This window comes from Ziziphus jujuba, chromosome 12 (assembly GCF_031755915.1).
Source record: "Ziziphus jujuba cultivar Dongzao chromosome 12, ASM3175591v1".
NCBI lineage: Eukaryota > Viridiplantae > Streptophyta > Magnoliopsida > Rosales > Rhamnaceae > Ziziphus > Ziziphus jujuba.
In genome coordinates this window covers 19,638,142-19,654,085 of record NC_083390.1, presented here as the reverse complement: position 1 = coordinate 19,654,085, position 15,944 = coordinate 19,638,142, and the positions used below count along the sequence as shown (strand labels likewise).

The window sequence follows — 15,944 nt, the reverse complement described above, 5'->3', positions numbered from 1 at the left end:
ATTAAGAATTTACAAGTCGCAGCGGAGGACAACTGCTGCTTCAGTTAGCTTTTTCCCTTATCAGGGTGTGTACCTTTTTCTTTTTCCACTTACAAATCCAAGAAAGTTTCTTCAGGAGTATGACCGCTACCTTTCCACATTTGAAAAAGAAATATATATATATATATATATATAATATTAATAATAAAAACCCTAGAAATAATCAGAAATTTGGAAGAAAACAGACTGGGAAAGGGTTTAATTTAATTTAAATTTTTAATTGAAAATCATGAATATATATTTCATGCATCGGGTTATATGAAATCATCTATGAAAACATCTAATGAATATTAATTTCATGTTGGTTCAAAAGAAAATAAAAATAAAAAAAGAACTCAACCAGATTTTCTTTCATTTTTTTGTAATGACTCTTGCCAGCTTTTATTATTCCATTTGTACTAGAATAATTAATATCATGTTTAATATATTATCCCTTTTTTTGCATAAAGTTGTTCAGGTTGCTATTTTGAATTGCTTCTGTCAGCATTCCTTAATTTTTTATTATTGTTTTTCCTTTAACTAAAAAAGTCACAATTTTGGGGTATGCAACAAAAAATATAAAGTTCCCAAATTACACATAGATAATTGTTATCATACCGCTACACCCATGAGATTTGCTCTTATTTCAATGAAACTCCACTTTTAGTTTTGAAAACATCAATTATATTCTTATGAAATAATTAATTGTAAAAATCAATGAAAAATTCCAAGATAGATAATGGTTTTGAAACCATAAATATGGAAGAAAAATGATATTGACCAAAAGTACTATGGTATTTTTTTTAATTAATGTATAAACGTCTTAGGTTATGATTTTAATTTAATTACTTCATTAAATAATCAACTCATTAACTATCACTTTCAATGACAAACAGATACTATGCAAATGACATACACTAAAAGACTTGTCAAGCTCACTTTTTTCACCTTATGGCTTTAGGCAAAAAGCCATAAGCCAAAACCAAGAAGCATCAATTCAACCTTGAAATCAAATAAGATTGAAGTTTCTACCAAGTCCACCAATATCTTTGATAAATAAAACTCAGACTAAGCCCTACCATCTTTTCAAGTATTCTTGGTGATCTCCGCCCAAAAACTTTTTGTAGAATCCAAATATATTGCATTGGGAATCTTCCCATAGCCTCTTGTTGAACTAAGACTCTTGGTTTTAAAATTAAATATATATAAACTATAGCCCTACTGATTAAATCAATATTACAAATCACAAGCTATAAAAATACCCACGATCGGCTATATATAAATATTATTTAATGAAAACAAAAGCTGGTATTGGTGCATGATGGGTGTTGAAATATGATTAGAAAATTGTGATCTGTAATTGACTTAATAAAATAAATTAATATAAGTTTGATTCTATTTGATTACTGTTGCATGGAGACTTGCGCCGGCTGTATAGGAGATAAGATATAAATAGACAAGTGAATGCTACCAAACAATCATTAAAAAAAAAAAAAAAAGGAAAAACAATGAATAAAATAATAAAAAATAAAAAAAGATATTCAATGAAGTTCATTGATGTAAGTATATCTGCAAACAGTCCCATATTATGTTAGAATTATTTAGTACTATATAAAAAAGAAATACAGATCCAGTTTTGGATCAAACTAACATGGTTGGTGATGGATGGACTAGCATGTTAGCCTAGGTTGGCATCTTTTTCTTTTCCTTTTTTTTTTTCGCAATTTTGTTTATTTCATTCAAATTGGATCGTTTCAATGAATGTCTCACAAAACAAGAATAAAAATAAGGTGATTTTTTTTTTATTTTTTGGGTAAGAATAAATAAAGTGATTTAAAAGATTTTAAGTAATCTACTTTTTTAAGACCTTTTTTTTTTTTTTTTTTGGTTGGGGGGGGGGGGGGGGGGAATGAATTGAGTTTTGAAATCCTCCCTCAATGAGTTTCTTGAAACAAGATGGGAAATCCCATTGAAGAACTTAGATTATACTTATTTGATGATATTTAATCAGTTTAATGACAAAATCAAACCAATATTCAGTATTAGTTTCAATATGTTGATATATATATATATATATATATATTTATTTGCTGATTTGGTCACTTTTTCATTTCTAAATTGTACAAAATATGCTCCAATTTGCCAGAGTTTGCTGCTGAGCAGAGGAACAGAGGAAAAGAAGGAAATCACATGAGGTGGGTTAGAAAAGGTAGAGAATATTTGTGTAAGGAATCTGCATGCTAACTGCACTTAATTGGTTCATAAGTTTTAAAAAGACAATGTATTGTTTTATAATGACCAGGGAAACAAACAAAAGGGGTTAAATACAGAAATATATATATATATATATATATATATATATATATATATATATATATATATATGTATATATTGATCAGGAAATGAGAGATTCAAACTTGAGAATTCAATGATATTATATATATATAAAAACTAATATAGTTCCGCTAACCCAACCCATCTCTTTCAAAACATAAATGGTTCTGTGTAAAAGATTTCAAAATCTAATTGAACTGTATGAATCTGTAGGCAGGCAGAGTTTAAAAGACCGATATGTCTGGGAATTTTTATTTATTTTTTTATTTTTTGGGGTGGTGAATGTCAGCTCGAGGAATGGCAAAGAAGACCCACAATGACAATGGGGATAGTGGGTTAGATTGAGACCGCTTATGGACAACAACGATGATGACATACTTTGGTTAAATTGGTTGAATCTATATCCATTGAAGGCTTTGGGGTACAGACATTCACACCACAAAAATGGTTATATGTCTCCGACTGATAACTCTCTCTCCTGTTGGGGTTACACTTTTGGTGGTGTTCCTCTCTTGGTGGGTGAAATTGGGGATGTTAATTATATATATATATATATATTTATTCTTATGATGTCAAATCATATATATATATATATATATTGTGGAAAGAAAATTGAATTTCCATTTACCAAATTTAAAGCCTTAAGTTGTAAGAGAACCTGAATAGGATTTACCAAAAAAAAAAAAAACAAAAAAAACTAAAAAGAGAACCTGAATAGGTGTAATAATGCAAAAATCAAAAGTCTTAAAAGTACTTATTCTGTAACAGATAATAATAATTATTATAAAAAAAAAAGAAAAGAAGAAGAAGCCCCAGGGTACTGCTTATGTGGTGTTGGTCCACAATCATACGGGTACATATATCAAAGTTCAAAAAATATGTTTAAAAATGAAAATCAATTACCTATTTATATATATATATATATATATATGTGATTATGCAGAAAGAAGATCCACTTCCATTTTTGTTGGTGGAATTAGTAAGTTAGTACAGAGATTGAGCATGGTTCTTCTAGAGGGCGTTTCATTGCAAACATTGCCGCAATTTTTCAAATAATAGTTTGATCTCTAAATAATTTAATACCCAAATTACTATTTTAATAAAAAAAAAATCCAGCTCCCTTCATTTGACGTAACAAAAAATAAACATATATATATATATTATTGTTTTAATATTGCAAACCAATAAAATAAAAATAAAAATTCCAATTACCGTGCATAGAGGCGTTTGAATCGCACGCACCACTTATAAGCTGTGGGCATAACAGGCCAGCCTAGCGTTGAAGCATGGAAGTGAGAGTCTTGTTGTTCATGGTGTTCCATAGGCTGAAGACTTTTTAAAAAGTATTGAAACCACGCTCTATGTGATTGGTAGATCATCGTGTTGAACTGGTTTTGTGGTCTGTGATTGGCTTGAGATGATGGAGCATGTACAACTGCAAAAAAAGATTTTATTTATATTTTTCCCAAACCTCAAAAATACAATTGAAAGCGACCACATAATGAGCCAAAAAAGATGATCCAAAATCTTGGTCTTAACAAATATAAGTACATTAACATATAAGAGGCCATTAAGCTTTTACGAACCAACATAACTGTTCATTTTTAATGACATAATTCCATTCTGAGTTTCAATGTCAAAATCTGATGGACATTCTACTTCTAACCTTTTCTTTCAGGTAACCTTATTAATTTGTTGTAAGCAATTAAATAATAAGTTAGATTAATAAGTCTATGTTATTATTTATCTCTACATATAATTTGGTGATCAAATTTTCCTTTTTTTTTTTTTGGATAAATTGGAAAAGAAAGAGATTAGCATTTATAGAATCTGAAATTTTCAAGTTATTATTAAATATTATTGTCATTTGGATTGTGTTAAATAAAAAATATATTTGGTGTTTATAACATTACTTTTTTAATATTATAATTTTGTTTCACCTAACAAACTATTTATGAATATTATATTTACCATTTATTTTGGGTATAAATTTTTCTTTTTGCTTTCCTAGTTTCTTTTTATACAAAGAATATTTGTGGATTACGACCCAAGAAGGCTTGGGTTCAATAAGCATGAAAGAACCCTGTATGAAGGGTTTCTTATCCTTGTCATGATCAGTATTACTTTTTAGTTTCAAATAATTGCAGGTAAAATGTATTTCTTTTTTTTTCTTTTTTTTTTTCGATAACTATTTCTTTTTTTCAAAACCTTGATAATATAGATTCGGATATGGGTAAGTCGGAAAAAGTATATAACTTTTGGGTATGCAATGATTTTCAATGTAGCTCTTCTCAGAGAAAAGCTATATAAATTGTTTTATTACCCAAAAAAAGAAAAAAAAAAAGAAAAAGAAAAAGCAGCATAAATTGTGTTTTATCAGCTTTACTAACATAACGTAGTAGTCTTTCCTTGATTACCCATTTTTCACTTTCTTGAGTGGACATTTAACTTTCAAACCGTTAACAATTTTGCGGAATTTTAACCCCACTAGCATAGACTGGCATGCATATAAAAATTAATAAATGTATTAGATTTGGTAAGCATTTCACCACATTAGAAGGAAAAAAAAAAAAAAAAACTTTTTAGCCCCTAAAATTCTATGTGATCTTTAATTTATAGACCTAAAGTTGATATGTTCTTATGTGATAATTAAAATCTAAAAGATGGTCTAGATTTTGACCAGAATGGCCATATCCTGTCTAAGCGAGCCACATCGAGTGGCTAGAGAACCAAAACCCTATCTGGTCTGGCTGTATTATCTCACCCACAAAATGGGATCCATATGTTGAATTGATTGGACAACACTAGTAAAAGGCAGACCTTTCTTTCATCATTTTCCTGAGAAAGCAATGAACTTGAAGGTTTTTTTCTTTCCTTTTTTTTTTTTTTTTTTTTCACTCAAAGCAGATTAATAGAAGTTAGAAAGTTATAAAGGCTCAATGAATTCATTAATATCAAAAAAAAAAAAAAATCAATCAATTAATGCACTCCAAACATTATGGCATGCACATTGCAAAAATAATAATAATAATAATAATTATTATTATGTCATGCATATATATATATATATATATATATGTACATATATATATTCCCTCTATCTCTCAACTTAAATTCTCTGTCTCTTTTGGATAAAACCAAACTGTAGATGATCATAATTATTCAATTGGATTGTACATGGTAACCACCAGTTTGAGGATTTTTTTTCTTCCTTTCTTTTTCCAATTTGAATTGTAAGTATTGGAATTTCAATTACGTAACTATAGTTGCTCTACTTAATAAGGAAATGATCAGTTATAGATTGTGATCGATTTTTATGATAATGCATGAACCGCCCTCTTTTTTTTTTTAATTTTTATTTTATGTTTTCATTGCCTTTCTTTATAAATGAAAATGATAATCATCTGCTTCAATTTATCAACCAACCAATCTTTCGGCTTACTCAAAGATTTTTAACTTTTTTTAGGTAAAGCCCTTCCTCGCCACATCTTTCATTTTTACACAGGAAAACAAATTATCTTCTTTCTTTTTTTTTTTTTCTTTTTTAAATTTTGAATTTATTGGATTGATCTCATTACTTACTTTTTGTTCTGGATAATGAGTGATTTTATCAGGTTAACATGCTTTGCAGTATGTTTTGCGGTGGGAGTAAGAGTTGATCCAGACAACCTAACCAATTTCATCATGAAGGCTGTCTTACATGCATTGATCTAATTAAGTTTTAGATTCAACCGTGGTAAAGTTCAGCAGATTAGTGCGCATGTACATACGTGTTATATATATATATACATATATATAGACACACATGTATACATACATATATATGGCTATGTTGCAAAGTCTGCCGCTAAATGATGGACAATGTACATCCCATCAAATTCTAGTGGAGGATGCATATGTGTCATCAAAGTTTATGGTTGTCTATCAGTCCACCACTCAATGTATAACTTAATTATCTACAGCAGCAAAATTATCTCTCTCTCTCTCTCTCTCTCTCTCTCTCTCTATATATATATATATATATATATATATGACAGATGAAGGCTACGGATTTAAAAGGCGAGGGTGCATGAAAGATAATATAAGTATTTTCTTCTTCTAGTTACAACTTAGTCGTCCTAATTTTTAGCCAAAAAAAAAAAAAAAAACGTAGTCATCTTAATTAATTAATTACTTAACTATATCAATATAAAAGAAAACAAATTGAAAATCAAGAAATAATTTATCTATATATATACACAATGCATACGCAACCTGCAAATATGAATTAAAATGCTATTCTATCAAATATGTAATAGTAATAATAATAAAAAAGAAGCTGTCAACAGGATAAATGGAAATAGACTCAAAAGGATAAATTTTTATATTTGTTTGGCGATCATGCATGTACTAAAAGGACTGTCATTTGATTACAAGAACAAAAATTGTTGCATTGATTAATGATTTTGGTAGTACATGACCAGACTTGTAAATGGTTTGCCTTCTAAGGTACATTTTTCCACTGTATTAAAAAAAAAAAAGAAAAAAAAAGGTACATTTTTCCACAGCAAATTAAAGACGTCTTGGAAAAAAAATAATAATAATAATAAGCAATGCTTTCCAAAAACGTTTTTTTGCTTTACAATTACAATTAACTTCTAAGAAATAGATTGAGTGTTTTACCAAAAGGGGAGTTTGCAATAATTAGCTTCCTGATCCAAATTCAACAAAGTCTAACATTATAGGTCATATAACACGTTCCCAAATTTATCCTCAGTTGAATTATTTATAAACAATTCTAATACAAAAAATTCTTAAATCTCAAACTCTACACCTCAAATAGTCTTTCTTTTTTCATTTCGTTATTGTGTCGATAATCGAGTATCAAACCCATCTTAGGACAAACGACAAAGCTATGAAAATAAATATTTATTTTCATACATACATACATAGAAATATATAATCCTTTAACCTTGGGAAGCTCATACATATATAATATAATTAAATGAACCATGCGTTTTTTTGTTTTCCTTTTTATTCTGTTTATCTTTAGGTTCACATGAAGGAAGTAAACAGATGGTCCATAACATGTTGCTGAGCACATGGTTGTAGCTTTCCGAAATTCACTTCATTGACACATTATCTATTGAGGGGCCATGCAAATGGAAATTGTTTCAATTAATTAATTCCCTTGCCATGTGAATGATGTGTCCTATTTGCAACTTGCCTCTACCATTCTCTCTCTCTCTCTCTCTATATATATATATATATGTGACACGTGTACCATGTATGTATTATTTTGACTAATCATCCCGATCATATGAATGGTTTTATTCAATGGTGTGTAAATGGAAATTCTAAACATCTTATCACTAATCAATTATGTATATGAAATTCTTAACTTCTCATTATGTAGAATTAGATAGACTTAGTTGGGTCCACATGGAAAAAATTAATGGTAAAAATTATTATTTTTTAAATAATTTAAATTCGAATTTCTTTATTTTCAATACTAATATGTATACAGACTTTGTCAGAAAAAATAATAAGAAAACCATTGGTACGTTGAAATAATATTATTCACCTATACTTTTGTGCAGGCAAGAAACAAAGCCATAAATAGGAGAAATCAATGAAAATCTCAAAGGTCTCTTTGAGTTTTATGGGGGTCCCTATTTTTATGTCCAAGCATGGGTGTATCATCTATATATGTCAATTAAAGGCTACAGCTTTGCCCTAAGGGCATGTGAGAAGAGTTGGTAATGGTGGGCTCAAATCATTCATAGCCTTAACGAGCCCCACGTGTCGATGTTCTAATACATGTGATTATCGGACCCGTTTGCTCCAGCTCAATGTAATGGCTATATATATGGGTCAAAACAACAGTGACCCGCAAATGACTACATTTGAATATGATAAAGAAGAAGAAGAAGAAGAGGTGGTGGGGGCAAAACATGGGTTTTGATGGATGAAACCAAAAGAGAAAATGGGCAAAATAGGATTTCTCATCATGGATCTCACTTCAAGACCCCACATGTGTAATGGCTGTAAACATGCTCTCATCTGATGTGCACTTTTCCTATTAGAAGGATGATGTGGTGATTAGTTGGATTATACCTTGATTTGATTGAATGGTTAAAAAATTAACTTTATCTTATTAAATTTAATTAAGATTAACATTGTAATCATCTTCCACAAACAAAAAGGAAAATGATGTAAATATCAAGATTTCAAAATTTCAATTTAATAATGTTACGATTATTACGTTGTTTATCAACTGTACAGCAAAATGATGTGGAGTTTGCTTTTAATATCATCATCTTTTACAGGTTTACTAATGTATCGTTTATATAAAATTTCAACCAATTAAACTAATGACATTATGAAACCCCGTTTTACTATTTTACCATATCAATTGGTAAACAACTGGTTTCCGTAGCACTATTAATTTGTATTAAAAGAAGAAAGAAATCAAAATGGAAAATAACAAGGAACCAACGGGACTTGTTAGTTCCCGCGTCACATTCTACCCTGAATACAACAAAAACAATGGGCCAAATCCCGGGAGATTTGAAGGTGGTCAAGCAAGCTGAAAAGGCAAACCTAAATAAATGCTACACGAACAAATATTTTATTCTTCTGTGTTAACCAACAACAAAGACTACTTTGATATAAAAGAGCATATCAAAGACCTAACTTTAGAGGAATCACATATATGGTGAAAGTGTGTATAGTATGGCATACTAGAAGTAGACAGAGAAGTGACCATGATAAAAAAGCCATTTTGGAAAGATCCAAATCCCTACTTAGAAATTACTTTTGAAAACAAAAATCTAATGGTTGAGTGACCACAATTAATGTTCTGTTTTCAAATTTTTTTTTTTTAATTTTTTTTTTAAAAAAATAATCGAACAAAATTTTCAAGCTATCCCAGGAAGACTGGCCAATGGAGATGAGCTATGCTGCAAGAGTAAGACAAATTAAAGAACAAGTATATAGTGTTATATAGCTATGGCGCAATTTGGCTGCAACGTCCAACAAGGTGAGAGTGGAGTGTACAGTAGAAGATGGGTATAGAGCTTGGACGTTGTAATTAAATATATAAACACACCTTATTGTTCAGAATTTGTATATAAATTAAATTATTATTATATTCAAGAATTAGACTATATTCTAAATTAAAAAAGTTAAATAAGGTTAAATGTAAATAAACTGAGTACTAAAATTTTCAAACCCGACTCATATAATTTTAAAGATGTTTAAGTTCAATATGAGCTTGCAAAATTTGAAAATTCCTTATTTAAGAAAAATGAATTTAACTCTCCTGGATTGGGATGGGCATGGACTGAAATGGTTTGGTTTTAGACCAAAATACAATCTAATCCATATTATTCGGTTTACGTAATATAGAATTCAATCTAAACCATTGAAAGCTTCAAACTCAAACCAAACCAAATCATTTATGATCGATTTGGTTTGGATTGATTAATTAGTTTGAAACTTATGAATCTATTAATATATAATACAAATTTGGTGCGGATCATACGGTGGTGCCGAGTCTTGAAGAGTAGAGAATGAACTTGGTGGTGGACCTAGTGGTGGCGGCTGCAAGCATGTTTAGAGCTTCATATTCTCATTTGGAAATTGAGAATTGGAAAATATTAAAAAAATATTAAAAATTAAGGGATATGTTAAAAAAAATTAAAAATTAATATATAAGAATAAAAAGAAATATAAAAAATATATAATTTTTTAATTATATAATATATGCTTTGGATTAGATTAGGTTTATAGCTTCAACCCTAAACAAGTCCAATCCAAACAATTTTTGATATTTTTGAACCCATCCAATCTAATTTATATAAAAATTTAATCCAAACCACTAAAAATGAATTGGATTGGACAAATTAAGCGGGTTGAATTGTATTTTGTCCACCCCGATCATAAATCCAAGCCTAAAAAACTAAACTTCTATTATTATTATTATTATTATTATTATTTTTACACTATATATATAATACCAACTATTCACAAACTACTCATAAGCTATTTAAAATTTGTTCACATACTATATGAGCTTCAGTTATTATTTATAATTGACTTATTTTTTGGATGATCCAAGATCAAATGAGGTTAAACTAAACCAGTCTCAAGTTGATCCATTCCAACCTACTTACAAGCAAACTGATCGGGAGGATAATTTTTCAAAAATCTGATCAAACCAACTAAACCAAACCTATAAATTACTACATTATTTATCATTTTGAAGGTGGAAATTTATTAGTTTTACAATGACTTTTTCTATGGGACCTAATAATACTAGGAAAATGAGTCAATTTTGTCTACGCATTAAGTTAAAATTAAGATCTAGCGATACACACTTAGCGACGCTACGAAATAAATGCGTCTCAAACAATAAATAGACGAAGCATGCACACTTAGCGATACACACTTAGCGACTTTGAGGTTAATGGGTCAGTAAAAATGCAATAAATAGACGAAGCATTCGAAAAATATTGACGTCAAGAAGTCGCTAGAAACAATAACACACGACGCATCCATTAAGAGTCGCTGAATATTCAGCTAAACAGAGTCATCTTTAATAGCGTGCGTATATTTTATATGAATTGTATTGTTTAAATGATACACTAATGAAAAATATTAATCAATCTGATTTTCTTTCAACTTTAAAAACCAGTAAAAATATTTAAGAAAAATAACAGAGCTGGATTTTTATTTTTTTTCGTCTCTACATTATTGATATCCGGCGATGCATAACAAACTCTATGCGTCGCCTGTTAACTTATTAAATTTTTTTTTTTGGTTTGTTTTAAATATTAATCAGTTGATTTTCTTTCAACTTTAAATAATAAGTGAAAATATTTAAGCTGCATCACAGAGCTTTTTTTTTTTTTTTTTCTAAAATATATGTATCAGGCGACGCATAGGCATATTGTGCGTTGTCTGATGCCCCTTATATTTATTTATTTTCCGTTTTTATAAAATATTAATCAATCTGATTTTCTTTCAACTTTAAAAACGAATGAAAATATTTAAGAAAAATAACAAAGCTGGATTTTTATTTTTTTGGAACCCACATTATTGATATCAGGAGACACATAGCAAATTCTATGCGTCGCCTGTTAACTTATTAATTTTTAATTTTTTGGTTTTTTGTAAATATTAATAAGTTGATTTTCTTTCAACTTTAAATAACAAGTGAAAATATTTAAGCAGCATCAAAGAGCTTTCATTTTTTTTTTCAAAAATATTAGTATCAGGCGACGCATACGCATATTGTGGGTCGCCTAATGCCCTTATATTTATTTATTTTATTTTTCATAAAATATTAATCAATCTGATTTTTTTTCAACTTTAAAAACCAATAAAAATATTTTTTAAAAATAATAGAGCTGGATTTTTATTTTTTTGGTCCCCATATTATTGATATCAGGTGACGCATAATCAACACTATGTGTCGCCTGTTAACTTATTAAATTTTTTTTTTGAGTTTTTTGTAAATATAAATCAGTTGATTTTCTTTCAACTTTAAATAAAAAGAAAAAATATTTAAGCAACATCACAGGGCTTGTTTTAGTTTTTTATTTCAAAAATATTTGTATCAGTCAACGCATAGGCATATTGTGCGTCGCCTGATGCCCTTATATTTATTTATTTCATTTTTCATAAAATATTAATCAATCTGATTTTTTTTCAATTTTAAAAATTTGTGAAAATATTTAAGAAAAATAACAGAGCTGGATTTTTATTTTTTTGGTCCCCACATTATTGATATAAGACGACGCATAATCAACACTATGCGTCACCTGTTAACTTAGTAAATTTTTTTTTTTAGGTTTTTTGTAAATATTAATTAGTTGATTTTCTTTCAACTTTAAATAAATAGAAAAAATATTTAAGCAGCATTACAGAGCTTGTTTTAGTTTTTTATTTCAAAAATATTTGTATCAGGCGACGCATATGCATATCGTGCGTCGCCTGTTCACGTTCGATTTATTTATTTTTTTTTTCATAAAATATTAATCAATCTGATTTTTTTCAGCTCTAAAAACCAGTGAAAATATTTTTAAAAAAATAACACAGCCAGATTTTTATTTTTTTGGAACCCACATTATTGATATCCGACGATGCATAATCAACATTATGCGTTGCTTGTTAACTTATTAATTTTTTTTTTTGGTTTTTGTAAATATGAATCAGTTGATTTTTTTTCAACTTTAAATAACAAGTGAAAATATTTAAGCAGCATCACAGAGCTTCTTTTTTTTTTTTCCAAAAATATATGTATCAGGCGACGCATAGGCATATTGTGCGTCGCCTATGCGTCGCCTGATGCCCATATATTTATTTATTTTTCTTTTCATAAAATATTAATCAATTTAATTTTCTTTCAACTTTAAAAACCAGTAAAAATATTTAAGAAAAATAATCAACTCTATGCGTCGCCTGTTAATCAATTTGATATCAACTGACGCATAACCAACTCTATGCGTCGCCTGTTAACATATATATATATTTTTTTGTAAATATTAATCAATTGATTTTCTTTCAATTTTAAATAAAAAGAGAAAATATTTAAGCGGCTTCACAAAGCTAGTTTTTGTTTTTTTTTTTTTTTTAAATATTTGTATCAGGTGACGCATATGCATATTGTGCGTCACCTGTTCACCTTATATTTATTTATTTTCTTTTTTTATAAAATATTAATCAATCTGATTTTCTTTCAACTTTAAAAATCAGTAAAAATATTTAAGAAAAATAACAGAGCTGGATTGTTATTTTTTTGGTCCCCATATTATTGATATCAGGCGACGCATAACCAACTCTATGCGTCGCCTGTTAACATATTTTTTATTTTTTGTAAATATTAATCAATTGATTTTCTTTCAACTTTAAATAAAAAAAGGAAATATTCAAGCAGCTTTACAAAGCTTGTTTTTGTTTTTTTTTTCAAAAATATTTTTATCAGGCGATACATATGCATATTGTGCATTGCCTGTTCACTTTAAATTTATTTATTTTCCTTTTTCATAAAATATTAATTAATCTGATTTTTTTTCAACTTTAAATAACAAGTGAAAATATTTAAGCAGCATTAGAGAGCTTGATTTATTTTTTTTTTGGTACAAAATTGTGCGTCACCTGGTACCCTTTTATTTTATTGTTTTTTTATCTTTTATTTTTCTTAAAATATTAATCAATCTGTTTTACTTTCAACTTCAAATAACCACTAAAAATATTTAAGAAGCATAACTGTGTTGGTTTTTTTTTTTTTATTTGCATTATTTGTATAAGGCAACGCACAATCACATTGTGCGTCGCCTATTACAATTTTTTTTTTTGATTTTCTAAAAATATTAATCAATCTGTTTTACTTTCAACTTCACATAATCAGTTAAAATATTTAAGAAGCATAACTGTTATGGTTTTTGTTTTCTTTGCATTATTTGTATCAGGCGACGCATAAGCGTATTGTGCCTCGCCTGTTACCCTTTTATTTATTTTATTTTTTTTGGTTTTCTAAAAATATTAATCAATCTGTTTTACATTCAACTTCAAATAACTAGTTAAACTATTTAAGCACATAACTGTGATGATTTTTTTTTTGTTTTTTTTTACATTATTTCTATCAGGCAACGCTCAAGTGTATTGTGCATCACCTGTTCACCTTTTATTTTATTTTCATTTTTTTTGGATTTTCTAAAAATATTAATCAATCAGTTTTACTTTCTGCTTCAAATAACCATTTAAAATTTTTAAGCAGCGTAACTGTGCTCGTTCTTTTTTTTTTTTTTAATTTGTTTTGCAATATCATGCGACGCATAAGCATCTTGTCCATTTTGTGTTTCAACTCTTTTAATTATTTTTAATATTGTTTGAATTTTTGTAAAACTGGTATGTTTAAAACCAAAGTTCATGCAAAACAAATATTACCTTATGAGTGATTTTTACAAATTGGTATACGATATTTTATAAACAAAAGCTATTAACAAAAGCTAGCTATTTCAGTACCATGCATAGATATTCATTGGTTTGAGATACTTGTGATCATTGCTTTTGCCCATTCATCTCAAAATTCGTCGACATTTTCAGCTTGTAACCAAGTGATACCTTCATACTGAACATGAGAAACTTATGTTAATACATATACAAATAGTCATAAATATTAATTATTACATAATACAAATATGATGAAATCATTAAATTAATAATAATTTACCATTCCTCTTAAGTCCCGGGGAGGAACTTTGCATCTAATGATATCTCGCATTATCATCATAATATAGTAACCGCATTCCATACTCCTAGACTGCATCGGTGTCTAAATTTGCAAACAGTAAATTATGTGTAATATTAGATACAAATATATACAAGTATTTAAATTAACTAGCAACTAATAATGCTAAGTTTATATATAATAATTACCTTAGTATTTTGCCACGAAGTTTCTTTTTAGATGTCTTTCCTTGGTTCCATGCAATGAAGGAACTATATAGAAATATAAATATTATATAAGATTATATTGTAGCTTCAAAAGTACATATCCAATATAAGAACAAGTAATTAAAAAAATTAGAGTTATTAACTTACTCGTCGATCAAAGTTTTTAGATCCTTATCAATTATATTCTTATGAGTCTTCAAAGAATCAAAAAACCATGCTACTGCTTTGTATAAATCAACAACACATAGCATCCAATGATTCCTAAAAACACCAATAAATATTTTAGTTAATATAATATTTTTTGAAATTAATATTTTCACAACATAATTCAATTAAAACTAACACAATATTACCTTGCACAGTAGGGAAAGAACCATAGTTGATTATTTCTTGTATCTTGCCATCTACTCAATATATTTATCATCCATTCATGAGGGTTTGGATGACCAGCCGAAGCAATAATATCCGAATGAACAAAACAATAATTCCCTTCGAAGGAGCCCGTCAATCCTAAGACTGGGCAAAACTCGACTAGGACCGACCAACCCGCCCGAACCGAACTATTTGGGTCGGTTTGGGTTGGTTTTTAAGTGTTAATCGGGTCGGTTCGGTTACAGATGGATTGGATCCGTGGTTTTCGGTTCGGGTTACGGGTGGGTAGAAAATTTACCCAACCCAAACCGAACCGACCCATACCAATCGTCTCTTGTCTCTTTCATTTCCACCTCTCCAGGAATTTGATGCTTGAAAATTAAAAAGAAAATCTCTTGCTCTCTGCCAGTCTGCCTTCAGGAAATCTCTTGCTCTTTGCCAGTCTGCCTTCATCTCTCCTCTCTTTCCACCTCTCCAGGAATTGGATGCTTGAAAATTAAAAAGGAAATTTCTTGCTCTCTGCCAGTCTGCCTTCGTCTCTCGTCTCTTTCCACCTCTCCAGGAACTTTTCTAAGGTTAGCCATTTCTCATCTCAGATTGTATTATTGCTTCTCTCTCTCTCTCTGTGGCACCGTCGGGCATCGAAAACTAATCGGACAGCTTCTCTGTTAGGGTTTTGTTTTCATGCTTTTTTTTCTCATTTGTTTCTCTCTCTTTCTCGCAGATCTAGCCAGTGGTATTTGAAGAGAAGGGTACCATTCGAGCTTCAATTGTAG

At 29.0% G+C, this 15,944-nt stretch overlaps 1 long non-coding RNA gene across 1 annotated transcript; it reads left to right on the top strand.

The window, feature by feature from the left end:
- The first annotated feature begins 5,739 nt into the window (after positions 1-5,739).
- On the top strand, positions 5,740-6,330 carry LOC112493069 (uncharacterized). Its single transcript, XR_003057435.3, has 2 exons — positions 5,740-5,818; positions 5,967-6,330. It is a non-coding gene; the product is annotated as an uncharacterized LOC112493069 (long non-coding RNA).
- Positions 6,331-15,944: the final 9,614 nt, after the last annotated feature.